This window comes from Myxine glutinosa, chromosome 12 (assembly GCF_964187855.1).
Source record: "Myxine glutinosa chromosome 12, kmMyxGlut1.1, whole genome shotgun sequence".
Taxonomy (NCBI): domain Eukaryota; kingdom Metazoa; phylum Chordata; class Myxini; order Myxiniformes; family Myxinidae; genus Myxine; species Myxine glutinosa.
In genome coordinates this window covers 20,645,761-20,667,482 of record NC_136272.1, presented here as the reverse complement: position 1 = coordinate 20,667,482, position 21,722 = coordinate 20,645,761, and the positions used below count along the sequence as shown (strand labels likewise).

At 42.8% G+C, this 21,722-nt stretch overlaps 1 long non-coding RNA gene across 1 annotated transcript; it reads left to right on the top strand.

Moving 5' to 3' along the window:
* The first annotated feature begins 1,151 nt into the window (after nt 1-1,151).
* Nucleotides 1,152-5,390, top strand: LOC144888498 (uncharacterized). The gene is made up of 2 exons (XR_013621053.1): nt 1,152-2,715; nt 3,305-5,390. It is a non-coding gene; the product is annotated as an uncharacterized LOC144888498 (long non-coding RNA).
* The last annotated feature ends 16,332 nt before the right edge of the window (nt 5,391-21,722 follow it).

The following is a 21,722-nucleotide window of genomic DNA, read 5'->3' as shown; positions in this document are numbered from 1 at the left end:
CATTGTATCAAACAAAATAAGCGTAGGCCCTTCCAATTTCCCCAAAACCTCCCTTCCAATTGCCTTCCGCATTTTGGCTGGTTTTCTTCAAACCACCATTGGCCACGAGGTAAGGTTGGAGAAGAAAGGCGTGTCTCCACCTCGTCAGAAGAGGGCAGGAGTGAACCGGCCCTAACAGCCAATCAACACCGCGGTGAGTGACCCGGTAGGCGTGCCCTCGGAGTCGGCGGCTTAATTCCGCCGGAGGTGATAAAAGCGACTGCAGGGGACTGCTTTGAGAGTCCAGATGAGAGATGACTGGAGATGAGCTGGAGAGGAGCAACGAGGCTGCACCGAGAGAGGCCTTGAGAGATACGCTGGGGGATGAACTGGAAGAGGAGCGCAATCCACCGCAAGCCCTACCTACCTACCTACCTACCTACCTACCTACCTGCCTGCCTGCAATACCCCCCTGTCGTTGGAGAGACGCGCTGAACGGAGGGAGACGGCTCCACCCCAGGAAGAGGAGCAGGTGTGCCGAGCCAGCGCGTGACGGCCGCGGATACGCGACGGAGGTTTTCCCGCCAAAACCGCGAGGGGTGCTGCGGCCTCCGACCTGGCCTTTCCTCTCAAGCAATCAACCTCGAGCCATTACCTGCCTGCAATATCCACCGTGTGAGTGTGAACGTCCTGTCCTACTCGTTTGTCTTGGGGATTAAGTAAATGAAATAGAATAAGTTAACAATGCACTGTGTGACTGCTCTTTTCCATCTATTGCTGTAAATAATATTGGTCGCTCTAAAATATTGCTTGTGTGTGTATAATAAATCTGTTCTTCCTCCAAACTCTGTCTTTCTTCTCTCTTCTTCTCTTTCGGTCGCTTTAGAGGTTTCCCAATTGAATATCTGTAGCGCGATTAGTCAACGTTCGGGTGGAATCGGGTTTTAATCGGGGAGTAACTGTTCGGACGCGGTTAAATACACCACCGCTCGGTCAATATAACATCTAAAAGCCGTGTCCGTAACAATATATATATATATATATATATATATATATATATATATATATATAGTTTGTATACAAGGTCGAAGCTCGTGTAAGAGCAAACACAGAAACACACATGAAACATATAATAAAGGGAGCGGGAAACAAGAGGGGGGGAGAGAGGAAAGCACAACAGTAGAGAACAGGGACATCGGGAGATCTGTGGAAGAGAGAGGGCTGTGTCAGGGTACACGGGGTAAACAAGATGGACATGACAAGGACTTTCAGGAAAGAAAATGAAATTGGAAAAAGGTGGGTTTGGGTTGTATTATCAAGGGTAGAAAAGATCAAGGTTTTGGATGGGGGAAGTTTAGAGATGGTGGTGAACAGCTGTTTTGAAGACCTGGAGGGAGGAGTGGGATTGAAGAGTGTGGGAGTTTGTTCCAGAGGTGGGAGAAAAGAGGAATGAAGGAGTGAAGGTGAGCAGAGAGTCTTGATTTTGGCAGTTTCACCATAAGAGGGTTGCTGGCAGATCTTGTGCATCCTGCAGGAATATTTGGAGGACAGAGCACAGATAGAGCAGGGGGAGCTAGGTTGGAGAGGAGTCGGTAGAAGACAAAGTCCACCAACCTGCCTGCGGTGAGTGAGTGAAAGGCCCTCAGAATCGGCTTCATCGCGGGAGATTCCAATGATTCTGAAAGCTTTGGTTTCTACAGCGTGAAGACGAGCTAGGTGTGAGGCAGGAGCACCAGCCCAGAGGGGAGAGCAGTATTCCATTGAGCTGCGGATGAAAGCTTTGTACGTGTTGAGGAGCTCTGAAATGCCCAGAAAGGACTTCGCACGACAGAGGATGCCCAGTTGGCGACTGGCGTTGGAGGCCAGTTTGGAAATGTGGTTTTCCCTGGAAAGATCATGGCAGATATAGTGAGACCCAAAAGCTTGAGTGACAAAACTTCTTCAAGAGGATTGTTGAGAAAGTAGATGGGAGGGTTGAGAATTGGAAATAAACGAGTGAGAAAGGGAAGGAAACACTGAAATCAGCAAGTAAGCGGGTTGAGTTAGGAAGGGTTAATGGGGGTAATAAATATCGTTGGTCGGGATGGGGCATGACACGAGGTGGCGTTGCACTGTTTGCGTCAAGCCCTGTAGGGAAGAGCTCTGGAAGATGGTTCCATACATGGGTGAATTGAGGAACAAAGGAGTTGAGGTGGGCAGTCCTCCTGGATTTTGGAAGTTTAACCAGGAGGGGCTTACTGGAAGAAAGTGTGTATCCTGGAGATGCTGTGGAGGGTCAGAGGACAGATAGCGGAGAGAGCAATGTTGGAAAATAAATCTGAGAAAGCAGAAAGACAACCGACCTGCCTGTGATGTGACAACAACAGACCCTGTGCTTCGGCCTCATCATGATGGATTCCAATAATATTAAGGGTTTTACATTCCGCAGAATCCAGGAGAGACAGATGTGATCCTGGAGGGCAATCCCATAGTGGAGAGCATACTCCATGGAGCTACGGCCAAATGCTTCATGGACTGAGTGGTTCTGATTTTCGAGGGAAACACTGGGATCGATAAAGGAAAACACACCCACCACAACCGTTAAATAAGACTCAGGTGAGGAGACTTTAAAACGCTGAAGAAGGTCGCTTCGTGGATGGCTGAATTCACAAGGAGAATGCGGAGTGGTTTTGCCTCGTGACTCCCAACGCCATCCAACGTGTTGAGGATCATGGCGACTGGATTTGTTGTATTTTAGTACACTAGGGCATGCCCGTACTATATCTATATCTAAAATTATATCCCCCCCTCTATTTACATGAAATGGTTTGGTGCATGAAATGTTTTGGTCCATTCGCAACGCCAAAGCGAACGGCGAACGCTTTACATGAAATGGTTTGGTGCATGAAATGTTTTGGTCCATTCGCAACGCCAAAGCGAACGGCGAACGGCTTGCGAGTACAGTGACAATCCCCCCCCCCCCCCCCCTCTATTTAGATGAAATGGTTTTTATTAGTTTTAAAACATAGTTTAACGCCAACATAGCGGCAACATAGTTTGCAAACGTGAAATAAATGAATACGCTCTCAAATGTGCCATCCGAGGCAGAGTGTGTCCGCCACGTTCGGCACACGCGATAGCTCGCTGCTCTCTGATTGGTTGAATCGTTTTTTGGACATAGCTCGGTAAGTAATTGTCCGATTAATATGAAACCTTGAAAAGGCACATCCTCGGGTCCCCAGCAATATACCTGGCAAGTTTAAAGTATATCGGACCCGTGGTTGTCGAGAAACAGCGGTCACAGACAAACGTACAAACAAACACACAGAGATTAGTGGAATTATAGATAGATTATGTACTAAAAATGGACTTCTACTAACGCACATTCCATATTGCTGGTTATTCTTTAAAGACACTTCCGCAATTTGGGCCCCCCAGGGATTACTGACCCTCTGAAATGTTTTTTACCTGATCATGGCTCTTCAGAAACGCAATTTATTTATTTGAGACAACATAAACATTACTGATCCAATGAGGAGAAAGAGAGACTTTGATGAATAATAAATAAACAACACTTAACGACAAATAATAGCCTAGAGTGCCATGAGCATTCAACCACTTGTTCACACTAAACTGGACCAGGTCTTGTGTTAAAACGCCCTACAGGTTGGTGCAGCTGATGTGTAGCCCGAGGTCTTTTCTGTGGCAGGTGGGTGAGCATGAGATGAGCAGGAAGGCGAGGGTATACTGGCAGGCAAGGGGGGGCTTCACACATTCCTCAGCATGTGTAAGACGTGGAGAGAGATTTGAGAGCAAATAGCTCGCGGTCTTGGGTTTTCAAATACCACCAGGTACAAGCACCTCACCTGCCAAGCACTCCACCTCATTCGGGGCCACACCTCACCCACTCTGGGGTACTGCCCAATCACTGTGGCCCATGTCAGTCAATCTGACAATTCAAGGGTTTGTCTGTTAGCAGGTGTCTACTAGCAGGAGGGGTGGGGAAGGGGTGCACCACGCATGCGCACATGATCAATGGGAGCGTGGTACCTTCACCAACCTTAAAGCGAGCGTCAGGGATTGTCGGGGAACCATTCACTGGCCCCGACGTTGTGTTGTATGAGGTCCACAACTGCATGAAGTCCACCAGGAGCTACCATTTTCCATGGGGTCTTCATTTCACATGGTTGTATGGTTCGGCCCTGTCCGATTACAGATGAGGGGGAACACCAGACGAGACATCCTTACCCCATCTAGCACTATATTTTGGACCAAGTCCACCCCCCAAGCGGGCTATGTGCTAGATAACTTTACTCTAAACACAAATTAATACAGAAAATGGAATTAAACTCAACACTAGCACACAGATCATACTAAACCTAATTTCTAGCTATCATCCCCTTCCCCCCCAATCCCCACCACATGAACGTAACAATGTTTTATATATATATATATATACACACATACACATCGGATGGGTGCTATGGGGTGATAACCACACATTCAAAACGGAAGTCACCACCAACTAGTATCACTGCCCGGCAGGCAAGGCTCAGGCCTGACATTTTGACAACTGTGCAAGTATCATGTGCCGGTTGCTGAGTGTCTTCCCAAGTGCCAAGGTGTAGGGGCATCACGTGACTGCACTACCTAGATGGTGAACCCAATGTCGGTTTCATCAAAGGTGTAACTGTTGACATTGGTGGTGGTGCCTTAATTTATGAATGCGGATCTTTCTCATGACAACCAGTGTTTTGCAATAACTATACATTTTCCCCACTGCTCCCTCAACAAGATCGGAGACAGGGGACATTAAAATGAGCTCCATCCATCCGACCGACCGACCAACCAATCATCCGTCCATGATGTACTTTTGTGAACGCGATATTTCAAAAAAACCGTTGAACATTTGGCTTCCATATTGCAGATATTTATTCCTCATGACATTATCTCAACCCGATTAGATCACTGCTGTGATTGGCTGAATTATGTTGCCATGGCAACCATCTTTGTTTGCGATTTAGCTTTCATATTGCAGATACAGTATCTATTCCTCATGACATTATCTCAACCTGATTAGATCACTGCTGTGATTGGCTGAATTATGTTGCCATGGCAACCATCTTTGTTTGCGATTTAGCTTTCATATTGCAGATACAGTATCTATTCCTCATGACATTATCTCGACCTGATTAGATCACTGCTGTGATTGGCTGAATTATGTTGCCATGGCAACCATCTTTGTTTAAGATTAAGCTTTCATCTGACACAGATCTATTACTCATACCACCCAAATGGTGGAGGACCTAGAGTATCAGGTCCTTGTGATATTGAAAAGAGCAAGATCTTGTGCTTTACGCAACATCGGCTTTAAATTGATATAGTCATGAGAGCTGCACAGTAAATAAAATGAAATAGTCAATTGATTTTAATTACGAGTTTGTGTTGACGCTGCATCAAAAAGACAGTTGATGTGTGGAGTGTCGGATTATTCAGACGCATAATGGGTTTGAAATCACGAGGTATATATTTTACTAAAACTCTAGTTAATCGCGTTGTTATTGCTTTGCTAATTATTTGAATATTGTATCAACGTCTCCTGGTCTGCATCTGCTCTATCGTCAATCGGTCCTTGTGTTTATGTTTATGGCTAAGATCCTGAGACCATCTTGGTCTGTCTACATATTATGTACTAAAATGGTGGAATTTTTTTTCACTATCTCCCTCCCATTCCCAACTTCCCCTCAACTCTGGTCGATGTCCCTTCACACTCTTCCCCATTTCTACCAACTCCTTGTTACCTCTGTCACCGAAGGTGGACAGATGTTGTTTTCACCCCTGTCTGTCTGTGAGCAGGATATCTCAAAAACTTGACAGTTTGGGACGAAATTTGTTGGACAGGTTGGGTGTGTGACGAGGGGGAATTGATTCGATTCTGGTGCAGATCCGGATATGGATATTGGTATTTAAAAGTGATTTTTAGAAATTGAGAGATAGGGCCAAAATCGATACATAGCATGATATCTTAAAAGGTTGTGGACGACCTCTGACAAAACTAGGTGGATGAGTTCGTTAGGTGACAAGAACAAGCCGATTAAATTTTGGTTCAGGTCCTGATCCAGATCCGGCCTATCAGTGGGATACAAAATGTAAACTGTTCAGCCTGGCGGAGATATGCGCTCTACCGAGTGACGTTCTGGTTCATTATTGAACTAGCAAGAATTCTTGGGTAAAATGCCAGGGGCATATAAAAGGCCCCTTTATATAAGGGTATGTGCCAATTGTGCCATGTGGCAAAATATAGAAAAGAAAGGACATTCATAGTTTGTAGAAAATGCCAAACAATACGAAATAAAGGGAATTCAAAAAATCTTGTGTGCATGCTGGACTACCCTTGTGTTCTTAGGAGGAACCAAGTAATGCTCTCGAAAAGTTCATATAAAGGGGCGCCAATTTGATTCATACACCTGCCTGAAGAAGTAAATGTATTTTATTTGCCAGATGCCCCTTTATATGAACTTTTCTAGAGCATTACTTGCTTCCTCCAAAGAACACAAGGGTAGTCCAGCATGCACACAAGATTTTTTGAATGCCCCTTATTTTGTATTGTTTGGGCATTTTCTACAAGCTATGGAATGCCCCTTCTTTTCTATACTTTGCCACATGGCAGATAATGAGGTTCCAACCACAGCAAGTCAGCATCAGAGGTCCCAACGACAGCAGCAAAAACCCTCAAACAGACAGACAGACAAATCATTCTTCCCCAACATCCACTGCCTGATGCTTCTCTTCTGCACTATGCCCATAACATCAAGGAAGTGTTGTGAGTAGTCTATTCGCAGATTGAGACGTCTTAAGACTCGCATGAGGCTAACAATGCGGGAAGATCGGATGAATGGACTTCTACTAATGCACATTCATTAAGGTGTGGACTTAGATATGAATGTCATCATTGATGACTTTACATGTTTAAATCCACAAAGAATGGAGCTTCTGGACATCCTTGAGATGAGCTAGTGGACTACAAGAGCTAACGATGTACAAATAGTGAACTGTCACTTCACTGAGGAGGCCGGCTGGTACAAGATTACATACATCACTGTTGAGGACAATATCTCTCTTTTAGTTAAATATTGTCAATTGAAAAATAAAGGACAAATACATTGAGTTGAATAAGGCTTGGTGGTAGATTTTGTGATCTGTGAACATCTTAACCTCAAGTGAACCCCCCCTAAAAATTTTGAAAATGAGTGAAAAGTGAAAAGAAAAGTGGGGGAAAAAAATGTACCAAACTGCCTCCTGAGTTCAAGCTCAATGTTCCAACGATAAATATTTATTTATTTATATACTCCACTCAGTGGCGTAATGGTTGGAGCGTCTGAATCTGAGAGGTCGGTGGTTAGAACCTCGGCCGAATCAAGCCAAAAAGAAAGACTTTAAAAAATACTTTCTGGTTACTTGTTTGACGCTCAGCATTTTTAAAAGGTTCAGAGCATGAACAAACAACCATAGGTTGGCAATCATTGCAGTGTTGATGCACCTAATGTCCTCCTGCTTTGAGCGCGTGAATGCCACATGGACTCCTTTGTAAAGAAACTCGTTCTCATATTATCGGGTCGATCTCGATCGACACAATGTGACATATATATATATACAGTATATATATATATATATATATATATATATATATATATATATATATATATATATATATATATATATATATATATATATATATATATATATATATATATATATATATATGTGTACTATATATATATATGTGTATATATATATATATGTATGTATATATATATATATATATATATATATGTATATATATATATATATATATATATATATATATATAGTAGTATATATATATATATATATATAGTATATGTATATATATATAGTATATATATATAGTATATATATAGTATATGTATATATATATATATATATGTATATATATATATATATATAGTATATATATATATATTTATATATAGTATATGTATAATATATATATGTATATATATATATATATATAGTATATATATATATATATATATAGTATATGTATATATATATATGTATATATATATATATATATATATTATATATATATATATATATATATACTGTATATATATATATAGTAGTATATATATATATATATATATATATATATATATCTATATATAGTATATATATATATATATATATATATATATATATCTATATATATATATATATATATATATATATATATATATATATATATATATATATATATATACGTATATATATATATATATATATATATACGTATATATATATATATATATATATAGTATATATATATATATCATAGTAGTATATATATATATATATATATAGTATATATATAGTATATATATATATAGTATATATATATATATATATAGTATATATATATATATATATATATATATATATATATATATATATAGTATATATAGTATATATATATATATAGGTGTATATATATATATAGTGTATATATATATATATATATATATATAGAGTATATATATATATATATATATATAGTATATATATATATATATATATAGTATATATATGTATATATATATATATTGTATATATATATATATATATAGTATATATATATAGTATATATATATATATAGTATATATATATATATATATGTATATATATATATATTGTTGTGGATCTGCCGCCGGCCTTCTCCCCTTATCAAGGGGGGATTAATCCCCTTGTCTTTACTGACCTGGCGCGACCCGAGACCTATTACGTCCCCTTCCGGACAGCGCCAAATCGGGTTTCGGGACCAAATTCGCTCGTACCTATGTACTAGCGCTGCCCTGGAAGCGAGGAAATAAGCCTCGCACGAACCACGTGTTATGGTGATACGCCGAGCGGTTTGAGTACACGTGATCCGCGCCATTATCGATAGTGGAACCCGATTCAGCGGTCTTATTCGTGCCACGCTTAGTCAATGGAGAAATCACGGGAACGATCGAATACAGAAGAAAAGGAAGAACAAATAGGTTTAATTACTATGCACGTATTTACAGCTCAGGACGAAGAGACACAGGGCAACTTAGACAGTCTTATGCTTAATACCCCAGGACAAACGGGCCCGTCTCACTCACACTCACACGGAATTGCTGATGGGCAGGATGATGTTCTCCAGCGCCGCGGTGGTCATCCAGGATCGGCCCCGTCTCACTCTCCACGGTCCCCGGCACGTCCCGCGAAGATGGAGGTAGGCGAAAGCAGGAACTCGTATCGTGTCGCTCGAACAAAGCGGCAATAATCTCGGGGCGAACGGTAGAGGGCGGACTTTGCGCGGCTGGCAGTTATTCAGCCGCGTTAACTCGCTTTCGCTGAACCGCGCAAGTTATAACCGCCCTGGCTGCGCCCACGTATTCCTCGTCACGAAGTTCATACAGCGCGGATGATTCCCTTCAAGCGCGTCTCCTTTCTCCGAACTCAGAACTCCTCGACTCAACTTGACGAGCGCCTGCCTCTCCCTTCTCATAACTTGACGAGCGCGTAACTCAACTGGCGCCTCTCCCTCCTCATAACTGAGGTGGGGGCTTTGCGCGATCGGTTTTATTGCCATGCCCTTAGCCCGATTGAATGTCCCAACCACGCCCTGTGACGCTGTGCTGCAGCCACACGCTGTGAGTCCTGATTTGTGGCTCATTCTTACCGTCCCCACTGCTGCCGCGCCAATCTCAAACCTCCTCCACCTGCCGAGGCCTACCTCGTGTTAACTCGACTCGTGAGCAACCAATGCTTAACAAACTGAATCGAGCCTGTAGAGGTGGAATGGTTTGTAGAAGTAGGGCCTATCCTCCTGTCTTTACAACAACGCAGGATTAACATTGGAAGGGGCCTACTCTCACATATACTAAGACATAACTATACTACAAATGAGGCTACGTGTTGCTCGTGTGACTATCTATGGGGGGGCAAACCTTTAACCTTTATTAACCTTTACTGTACCAATCTCAAAGCCGCAGCAATATATATATATATATATATATATATATATATATATATATATATATATATATATATATATATATATATATATATATATATATACACATACATACATACTAGTATAAAGCCAGTCAAAAATGACGGATTGCAACAGTTTTTGACGGTCCAGCCACGTGAGCATGCCAAAGTCTGAAGTCTGGGCCTAGTGTCAGGTGTGCTTATATTATATTTATTTATTAGACATCCTACAGACGTAAATGAACACTCGTTTTACCCTGCACACATTGCACATCACATGCAGAAAATTTCACCTCCCTGTGGCCTTGTATTTATTTTGATTAAAAAAATACCGCTTCTGTACACCGACCTTGAGGCTCAGTTTGCAAGCCACCGTCTGCAATTCCAAAGTAAGAGGCATAATTACTCTTCTTTTGGGTCTTCGGAATCCTTGGGGTATTTTGTGTCCTCTGGGTCATTTAGGTAATTGGGGTCTTTTGGGTCTTCATGGTATTTTAGGTCTTCAGCGTCTTTTGGTTCATCGGTGTCCTTTGGGTCATTTGAGTCTTTTGGGTCCTCTCGATCTTTTTGGTTCATTTGAGTATTTTGGGTCTTCAATCTGGATCTTTGGGATATTTAAGGATCTTTCGGTCTTTTGGATTGTTTGGGTCTTTGGGGTCTTTCAGGTCTTTAAGGGTCTTCAGGGTATTTTGGGTCTTTAAGGGTCTTTGGGATATTTTGGGTCTTGGGGTCTTTGGGGTCTTTTCAGTCTTCTGGGTCTTTTCGATCCTTTCAGTAACTGGGATATTTTGGGTCTTCGGGAGCTTTTTGGTCTTCAGGGTATTTTCGATCTTTTTGGTCTTCGGGATATTTAAAGGTATTTGTGGTATTTTGGGTCTTTTCAGTCTTTGGGGTATTTAAAGGTCTTTGGGGTATGTTGGGTCTTTGGGGGTATTTTGGGTCTTTGTGGTCTTTTGGGTCTTTAACAGTCTTCATGGTCTTTTGGATCTTCAGGATATTTTGGGTCTTTGCGGTCTTTGGGTTTAAAGGGTCTTGGGGTCTTTTGGGTATTCAGGGTCTCTATGGGTCTTTGGGGAATTTGGGGTCTTCAGGGTCTTTTGGGTTTTTGTGGTCTTTTGGGTATTTAAGGGTCTTGTAGTCATTTGTATTTTTGATATTTTTGGTCTTTGGGGTATTTAAAGGTATTTGTGGTATTTTGAGGCTTTTCAGTCTTCAGGGTCTTTCAGTCTTTGGGGTATTTAAAGGTCTTTAACAGTCTTTTGAGTCTTCAGGATATTTTGGGTCTTTGTGGTCTTTTAGGGTATTGTGGTCTTTGGGGTATTTTGGGTTTTCAGGGTCTTTTTGTTCTTTTAAGTCCTATGGGTCCTTGGGGTCTTTAAGGGTCTTTGGGGTATTTTGGGTCTTGTGGTATTTTGGGTCTTTAACAGTCTTCAGGGTATTTTGGGTCTTCAGAGTCTTTGGGTCTTCAGAATCCTTGAGGGTCTTCTGGGTCATTGGGGTATTTTGGGTCCTCTGTGTCTTTTGGGTCTCCGGGATATTTTGGGTCTTCGGGGTCGATTGGGTCTTCGGGGTCCATTGGGTCTTCAGAGTCCATTGGGTCCTAGGGGTCTTTTCAGTCTTTTGGGTCTTTTCAGTCCTTTGGGTCTTTTCAGTCTTTTGGGTCTTCAGGGTATTTTGGGTCTTCAGATTCCTTGGGGGTCTTCTGTGTCCTTGGTTTTTTTTGGATCTTTTGGGTCTTCAGATTCCTTGGAGGTCTTCTGAGTCCTTGGGGTCTTTTGGATCCTCTTTTTGTCATTTGGGTCCTTGGGGTTGTTTGGGTCTTTTGGATCCTCGGGGTCTTTGGGTCTTCGGGGTCTTCAGGGTCTTTGGGGTTCATTGGGTCTTCGGGGTCTTTTGGGTCTTCGGGGTATTTTGGGTGTTGGGGGCCCATTGGGTCTTCAGGGTTTTTTCAGGTATTTTGGGTCTTTGGGGTCTTATGGGTCTTCAGGGTATTTTGGGTCTTCAGATTCCTTGGGGACTTCTGCATCCTTGGGGTCTTTTGGGTCGTTTGGGTCCTCGGGGTTGTTTGGGTCTTTGGGCCGTTGGGGTCCATTGGGTCTTCAGGGTCTTTTCAGGGTATTTTGGGTCTTCAGAGTCCTTGGGGTCTTTCGTGTCTTTAACAGTCTACAGGGTATTTTGGGTCCATTGGGTTTTTGGGGTCTTCTGGGTCCTTGGTGGACACACAGTGGTGTTCAAAGATTGCCCATTAACTCCCCCCCCCCCCCCCCCCGCCCACCCTCCCACCCTCCTCTCACTCAAATCCCTCCGAAAGCACAACTCAAAGCCTTTAAAATCTACCCTTACATCACACAAACACACACACTGTGTTTTATATGATATATATTGTTACAGACGCGGTTGTGGATGTTGGTTCACCGAGCGGTTTGGTATGACCGCGCCTGCACGTTTACCCGATTATGCTCGAACGTTGACTAGTCGCGCTACGCTAGATCAATGAAGGAAAAGGACACAACGGCTGGATTAAAATGACACGACACCAAGGGTTCAGTTCTCAAGACCTCCGGAGGAGGTTATATTAGGGCGGAAGGTCAGATTACAACGACAAGAGGGACAGCATAGAAAGGCAGGCACTTAGACACACTCTTATATTAACCCCGACAGACGACAGATAAACGGGACAAAAACTGACTCACACGGGGATTGATGGCAAGGAAAGCGGGTAGTCGATGGCTCAAGGTGCACTCTTGGCTCAAGGACAGAATCGACCCGGTCCGGTCCAATGATGCGGGGAGGTCGCTCTCAGCGCTGGAAGGTCGCGACTTGTCTTCTTCAGTCGGGGGCGCATCTGACGTCACGTCCGGTAAGTCGCTGCGTATATCCGGCGGGGAGTGACACGCCCTCGGCTCGTTAGCTCCGCCCCAGATGGAATCGGCCCGTTGCTTCTCATTGGGTGCGTGCGGGGGGGTTACCGGCTCCGCCCTTGACGAGGGGCCGACAGGCAGCCCCTTCTTGGTAACCCCGTCGGCGCACATGGGTAATGGCGGCTAACCGAGCCGGAGTGAGGACGCACACTCCCCGCACGCCGCGCCGCGCCCCTCTGTTGTTGTAGTTGTTGTTGTAGTTGTAGTTGTTGTAGTTGTAGTTGTTGTTGTTGTTGTTGTAGTTGTTGTTTCATGGGGAAGATGGGAGGAGGTAAGGGGAGGTCCTAAACTCACTACTGGTGCCATACGATCACATTCTGGTGCAACGAAGAGTCAGAATTAATGGAAACGAGTCCTTAACTGACATAGACTAAGAATAACTAGCAAGATGTCCTATAGTTGTCTACGTGAGATGCGGTGGACCTGGGCACGACATTTAATGGGGGAAAAAGGGGAAGGTCGGTTCTACAGAGTGTTATTTACAGGCAATGGGACTAGGGAATGGGGGATTGGGGATAGTTGGGGAGTATTGGGGAAATAGGGGAGTATTTACAAGCGGATATTGAGGCCAAGTCCCATATCCGCAACAATATGATATGTATATATATATATATTTATTTATTTATTTATTTATTTATTTATTTATTTATTTACCTCCAACCCCACACCCAAGTAGGTAATATAATATGTAGATCATTCTCAATAATTGTGCTACAAAGTTGAAGTTTAAAACCCATTTTCCTCCGGTGGATACATTTGCGAACACAGGATGAGAATCTGATTCCCATGCTAAAAACTGCTCTTCCAACGCATCAATTAATAACAGCTTTCTAACCCTTTCACAATCCCGGCAGGATCTTTGCTTCCTTCTGGGAAACGAGGGGAAAATCCCAGAACAGCGCAATAATGGCCGAGTACGATTGAGGAATTAGTGCATGCAAAGAATGCGCTCATCGGGCATCGGTTCGCATGCGCGAACCACCTCTCCCAGCGCGTGACTCGACGCCCATTTGGCACCGACACGTTCCAAAGGAATGTTTTTATTTTCGACGAAACCCATCCAAACCTAACCCCCACCCGCGTCGCTCTTGCGTGAACATCGCTGCCCTTGTCCAGCTTTGATCGAATCGCTCGATTTAGGTTTCGAGACGAATCTCAGTTAAATCTCGACTATGTCTATCGGTCTCATCCTGGGGTTCGATCCCCACCCAACCTGATCAAACATACAAAGAAATAAATAAATAATATCGCTGATGATGTTATGTCCATCGCCAGGACTGCTATATTTGTTCCATTAGTACGTAATTAATAGACTTATGTTCCAATAGTACGTAATTAATAGACTATGTTCAAATAGTACGTAATTAATAGACTATGTTCCAATAGTACGTAATTAATAGACTATGTTCCAATAGTACGTAATTAATAGACTATGTTCCAAGAGTACGTAATTAATAGACTATGTTCCAATAGTACGTAATTAATAGACTATGTTCCAATAGTACGTAATTGATAGACTATGTTCCAATAGTACGTAATTAATAGACTATGTTCCAATAGTACGTAATTGATAGACTATGTTCCAATTGTACGTAATTGATAGACTATGGTCCAATAGTACGTAATTAATAGACTATGTTGCAATAGTACGTAATTGATAGACTATGTTCCAATGGTATGTAATTAATAGACTATGTTCCAATAGTACGTAATTAATAGACGTACTGGCATTTCAATATTACGTAATTAGTAGACATACTCACGTTCTAATACTATGTATACTAATTAATCGAGTACTCACAACTCAATAGTATGTAATATTAATCGACATATTCACATTCTTTGCAGCCAGACAGACAAACCCACAAAGAAACGGACCGAAAAACAATATCCTGTCAACCGGAGACAACAACATTCAACAACGAAATTTGATGCAGGAGGAGGATGACATCAGCCCATCATGGCTGCGTTACACCAACACCATATGAAACTAGAGAGTTTGTTGAACACCTTACCCTGCCCATGTCAATACAAGGGTCTTTTAAAGTCTTGCTTTGCGTTTCCGAGCGGGATCTATATTTCCTACGAGCCACGTTTTATCTAAATTTTGAAGTTCCCCAACGCTGAGAGCAGGAGTGGCAAATTTGATTGGTTGAGATGGTGTAAAATAACGTAATATTTTGTCCAGTGTTCAAATATATATAAGTTCAATTGAAATAGAATAAAGGTTTTAAAGGTTGGAGAAAAAAAAACTTTTTCCCACAGGTTTGCCGCCGTTGATGCACCGTCTTTTACACCACCCTATACATAGTTATTTGTGCCTGTTGTTTGTGTCCTTTATGACATCCCCACAATCAACATTTTCCTGTTTGGAATGATTTTGCCAGACAGACAGATAAAGTGAATCATTGCTTATGCCCGCTTTTCGCTTCATGCGCGCGGGGTACTTAATCCATCGAGCTAACAACAATTCCTCCGTTGAAGGGTGGGGGAGGATTGGGGATGAGAAAAGGGTGGCAGGTTCAGGGACATCACCAGAGTGTTAAAAATGACAATGGGGAAAAAGTGGGGGTTTTTTTGGAGGTGGGCGAAGGTGGTTTTCTGGTGAAGAATATACAACACCGATCACACACTATCCCTTACCCTCTCACAGACATCACCCATCCAAAGTCAAGCTACTTCCAAGTCCTGCCAATATCCCTGTAGGCCTACTCCTCTATCTCCAATGCTTCCAGTTAGTATCTATCTAATTCCAATTTAAACTTAAAGCACAATTTTAATTAAATAAAGCACAGTCATGATGGGTCGAAATGGCCTCCTCTCTGTTCCAGTGTGTCCCAAGAAATGATGACCCCGGAACCCTTTTTACATTCCGTTCACCACCTTTGGCCCACAACGAGGGTGGGTTACTGTTTCTCATTTTAAAAATAGCCGAGCACTTTGGCCATGGGGTTGAACTTCCCCCTTTTTCCTCAATTACCGCACATTCATCAGTTTTCATTTCCTTCCTTAAGTCGTGCTTTCATATTTTAAGCATCCTTTTTATGAGGCTATGATATTGTTTCAAGTTCCTCAATTTCAAATCCATTCCGATACCTCTTCCCTCCTCCTCCTCCTCCTCTTTCCACTTTGTCACCAACTTCTGGCTTTACAAAAAATCGATTCAAGGTGTCGGACTTGCAGCAACTGGTGCCTCCTGCTGGTACAATGAGTCGATGCATTATCCCCTTCATTGCCATATCATCTGATCTCCCATTACTGCTTAAGGGACTACCAAGGTGGTTGTAGACTCGGGATAGGTGTCTGGGTTACTGTTGGTCTAATTCTCCAAGTAATCTGTTAATTTTGCAATGCCATTCTAACGTCATTGTACATCTTGTCATATATGAACCACCTTTAGAGGCCATTTTCCCCCGCAGAGCAGGGGTTGGCCTTTTTTTAGGCACCGTGGTCCCCTTTTTTTGAAGCAATGTTTTATGGCCGGATGCTCTTCCCGCCGCCAACCCTGTTCGTCGCCTCTTGCGACACACAGGGAATTACCAGTGAACTGGTACTCAATTTTCCGACCTCGGAAGGATGACAGGCTGAGTCAACCCCCCTGGCGTTAATTCAGCGATCGACCAGGATGCGAACCCAGGATCCTAGGATCCCAAGCCAGCACCCTAACCGCTAAGCCAACACCAGGCTCACATCTTGTCATATATAGGATAGGATATTGTATTTTACTGCACTTGGCCTTGTGTATATATTGTTGCAGTTTTGGAAAATGTACCACAGGGTAGCGCCTTCATGTGCACCATAGTACATAGTCTTCATGTGCACCATAGGAATCCCCAGACCGTTATTTCTATAGTCTGTGGGAGGGTAGATCTTTTCTCATAGTCCAGGGGTTCGGTTATGGGAAATGCATTGTTAGAATAGTCTATGTGTTCCCTATGTGATGTTTCCCCAGTTCGAACAATCTCTTTCTCTCAATCCACAATTGGTCCATTCCAACAATATTTCTCTCAATCTCCAATTGGTCCATTCCAACAATCTTTCTCTCAAACCACCATCGGAGCATTCCAATAATCTCTTTCTCTCAATCCACCATCGGACCGTTCCAACAATCTCTTTCTCTCAATCCACAATTGGTCCGTTCCAACAATCTCTTTCTCTCAATCCACCATCGGAGCATTCCAATAATCTCTTTCTCTCAATCCACCATCGGACCGTTCCAACAATCTCTTTCTCTCAATCCACAATTGGTACGTTCCAACAATCTTTCTCTCAATCCACCATTGGTCCGTTCCAACAATCTCTTTCTCTCAATCCACAATTGGTCCGTTCCAACAATCTTTCTCTCAATCCACCATCGGACCGTTCCAACAATCTCTTTCTCTCAATCCATCCACATTTCTTTCTCTCTCTCTCTAACTCTGTTGTGGCCCTGACTTCGTGAAGGCTTAGGTACACCATCCTGGATGTTGGGGGATCTCTAGGTCGCTCCTGGAAGATCAATCAGCTGTCTCCGTGCCCTTGTATGTTGACTTGTTTGAGAGGACTGTCCGAGGCTATACAACAACAACCTCCTATGTGGTACCTTATCAAATACCTTAGACTGAAAACCAAGATACACTACACATCCACTACACTTCCCTCCTCCACCCAATCAGAAACTGCTTCATAGAACTCCAATAAATTTGTTAAACACCATCTCCCTTTGGTAAATCTATGTTAACTGCCTTTATTTAGTTTGTATTTATTTATTTAGTTCCTCATCTGGTCCCTAGTTAAGGTCTCCAACACCTTTTCCACATCTAAAGTCAAACTAACAGGTCTATAGTTCCCCAATTCTGATCTGGATCCTTTATTAAATAACGGTGTTATATTTGCTACTATCCCATCCTCCAGTACCTGTTCTGACTCCAGTGAGATATTAAAGATATCCGTTAACATCTCACTTACCTGCTCAGCCATTTCCTTCAATACTTTCAAATGCACATGACCTGACCCTGAAACTCTATCTACTCATAACTGCTTCCTTGCCTCCTCCACTCCAACCTCGATCTTCCTGAAAAGCCTGATAAATGCCTCCTGCTTATCTTTAATAGTACTACTCATGTCCCTGCTCGAGACCTTGGTCTCTTTCTGCATCTAGTTTTACACCTCGTTGGAATATACCTCCTCTGCACATATGCTCCTTTAAGGTTTCCCATTTCCCTGATGGTGATTGTCCTCGTGTTTTCTTTTTTTTGGATACAAAGTCGAGGCTCATGTAAGGGCAACACATAAAACACAAGGACAAACACAGAAAACATAAAACGTATAATAAAGGGAGCGGGAGACAGAATGGGAGATAGAGGAAAGCACAACAACAGTAGAGCACAGGGACATCGGGAGATCTGTGGAAGGGAGAGGGCTGGGGCCAGGGTACAAGGGATAAACAAGATGGACACTACAAGGACTTTCAGGAAAGAAAATGGAATTTGAAAAAGGTGGATTTGGGGTGTATTAACAGGGGTAGAAAATATCAAGGTTTCGGATGGGGGAAGATAAGAGATGGTGGTGAACAGCTGTTTTAAGGACCTGGAGGGAGGAGTGGGATTGAAGAGAGTGAGGGAGTTTGTTCCAGAGGTGGAAAAAGGAGGAATGATAGAGTGAAGGTGAGCAGAGAGTCTTGATTTTGGCAGTTTCACCAGAAGAGGGTTGCTGGCAGATCTTGTGCATCCTGAAGGAATATTAGGGGGACACAGCACAGACAGAGCTGGGGGAGCTAGGCCGGAGAGGAGTCGGTAGAAGACAGAAAGATGACCAACCTGCCTGCGGTGAGAGAGAGAAAGGCCCTCAGAATCAGCTTCATCGCGAGAGATTCCAATGATTCTGAGAGCTTTGGTTTCAACAGCGTGAAGACGAGCTAGGTGTGAGGCAGGAGCACCAACCCAGAGAGGAGAGCAGTATTCCATCAAGCTGCGGATGAAAGCCTTGTATGTGGTGAGGAGCTCAGGTGTGCCAAGGAAGGACTTCGCACGACGGAGGATGCCCAGTCGGCGACTGGCTTTGGAGGCCAGCTTGGAAATGTGGTTTTCCCAGGGAAGATCATGGCAGATAGTGAGACCCAAAAGATTGAGTGACAGAACTTCTTGGAGAGGATTATTGAGAAAATAGATGGGAGGGTTGTCCAGTCGGTCCTTTTGGAGAGACAAAGTGAGAGTGTGAGATTTGTCAGGATTGAAAGACATGTTCCTCGTGTTGGACCAGTTTGTGATTTTGTCCAGGTCTGCAGAGAGTGAAGAGGCTGCTGCCTGCCGATCTGAGGGTTGAGGTATAGAGCGGCAGTGGGTGGAGTGATCAGCAAAGAGATAGAGGATTTTCCAGACTCGGACAAATCATTGATGAAGACCAGAAAAAGCACCGGGCCCAGAACACGGCCTTGAGGAACTCCAGCCTGAACAGGAAGACATGAGAGAACCACATCCATCCATTGTTGAGAGAGCAGAAGCAGTCCAGTGTAGAGTGGCCTGGTCTGAATCCAAATTGATGATCAGAGATCAGGAGTTATACGTGTTCATGGATGTTCTCCTCTCGGGGGGCAGTTTCATAACGGTCCCAACTCCCAATATATACCAAAATAAGGCCTTTCCGACCCGATAAATCCAAGTTTGAATCCGACCCGATAAATGTATTAAATGCCATGAGTGCATGAATACCGCTTCACTTCCTGTTCTGACAGCGCACACTAGAAACGATTTTAAAGACTATTGATTATGTTTGTTTGTACTTTAACACGTCATATTTGTAACTGATTTGTACATGAATAACGTGAATTGAAAAACTAACTTTATGTACACCAAGTCACCAATATGGCTGAATTATTGACACCAATTCCCAGATGCTGCATACATTGTCCTTCCTTATACTCTCTCCTTTTCCTTACTGATAATACCTCCCAACCTTGTTTATGTTCACTCCCAACTTCCCCCACACTTCCTATTGGTCTTTTTTTAAAATCTAAAATTATACCCCAACATTTGCATAGGTAATAATTAGACATCTCCTTTTGTCTGTACGATACCTTTGTCTTTGGGTTGGGTCTTCCGTAGGGAGTGCCTGAGCGGATGTTTCATAGAAGTTCCATCCTGAGATTCTCTGCCTCATTCATTTCCTGGGATTTCAGGGATTCAGGAATTTCCTGGCATTCATGTATGTTAATATTATGAATCAATCTTAAGAGATTTATCATTTTCATGGCATATAATGCAATAATCAGGTTTTATTTACAGCATTTACTTTGTTCAGAAAATGATTGACATACTCCATCCATTTGAAGGGACAAACTAGTTAGAGTTTGACAAACTTTTGACAAACCAGCAAGACAAACTAGAACCATGCGACTGTGTCTCCGATATGCCTCCGCATAGTCCACAAAGGGTAGATGTCATCACTCTGCATATGTATGGGTGGGGGATCACGTTTGTGAAGTTTCGTGTTGATGGCATAAGGTTCGTTTTTCTATCCAAGATGGCTGCCAAAGCACGTGACCTATGACATTATCATTTTCAAACTATATGCAACAGTGCTATTAGATGATATTTGTTAAATTTCGCATCGATAGGGTTTCAGAGATACAATTATTTAATATTTTCCTTCAATCCAATATGGCTACCAAACAATGTGACCTATGATGTCATAAATTTAATATTTCAATACAAATGGGTCATAGATCATGTGCATGCAATTTCAGATTTTTAGGATAAGGAATTAGATTAAAACATTTTTGGCTGGTATAACACTTCACCTATGATGTCATCATCATCGTGCTTTTGTTCCCCATTGGGAGTACTTGGCAATGTGCCAAATTTAAAATTTATCCATTCAGCGGTTTCCGAGAAATATATTTTTAATTATTTGCGTTTAATCCAAGATGGCTGCCATACCAGGTGACCTATGACGTCACAATTATCATAAAAACATTCTGCACGGGTGTCACTCCTACCCTGAAAGTTTCGTCTCAATCGGATATGTGGTTGCTGAGAAAAACGAGGTTTAGCCCGGACGGACGGACAACCCGAAAACATAATGCCTCCGGCGACCTTGTCGGCGGAGGCATAACTAGATGGTATTCATAGAATACTTACCCTGTGCAGTCTTGAGAAGGACTTGGTGCAAGCCAACTCTTGTTTTTTAAGGTTTTAAAAATTCAATATGGCTGACAGACCAGTGACTGATGTCACTTTTATCAAACTATATTTTCCATGGGTAGTTGATCAATTAATTAAAGATTTGCATTGTTCGGTTAAGCAGTTCGAGAAGAATATTTTCAAATCGTATTCCCCATGGGGAGTACTTGACAATGAGCCATGTTTCAATTTTTTCCATTAAGCGGTTTGGGAGACATAGAGGTGTAACGTTTTTCCAAGATAGCGTCCGTACCACTTGACCTATGACGTCATAATTATCAGCAAAAAGAATCTACAGGCAGAGGTGCTCCTACGGTAAAATTTCATGTCAATCGGACCAACGGTTTCTGAGAAAATGAATTTTAAAAAATGCAGACACGGCACACTGCACACATACGCACCCGAATGCCTAACCCTGTTTTCGCTTCGTGAGCACAGGGTAATAAATGTATTCTTCTGCCCAGATGCAAAAGCTTGGTCTGCCCCACATCGTAGCACCGCCCACATCGTTGTCCACCGCCCACATCGTTGTCCACCCCCATATTTGTGCCGCCCACGTGGTAGCACCGCCCACGTCGTAGCACCGCCCACGTCGTAGCACCGCCCACGTCGTAGCACCGCCCA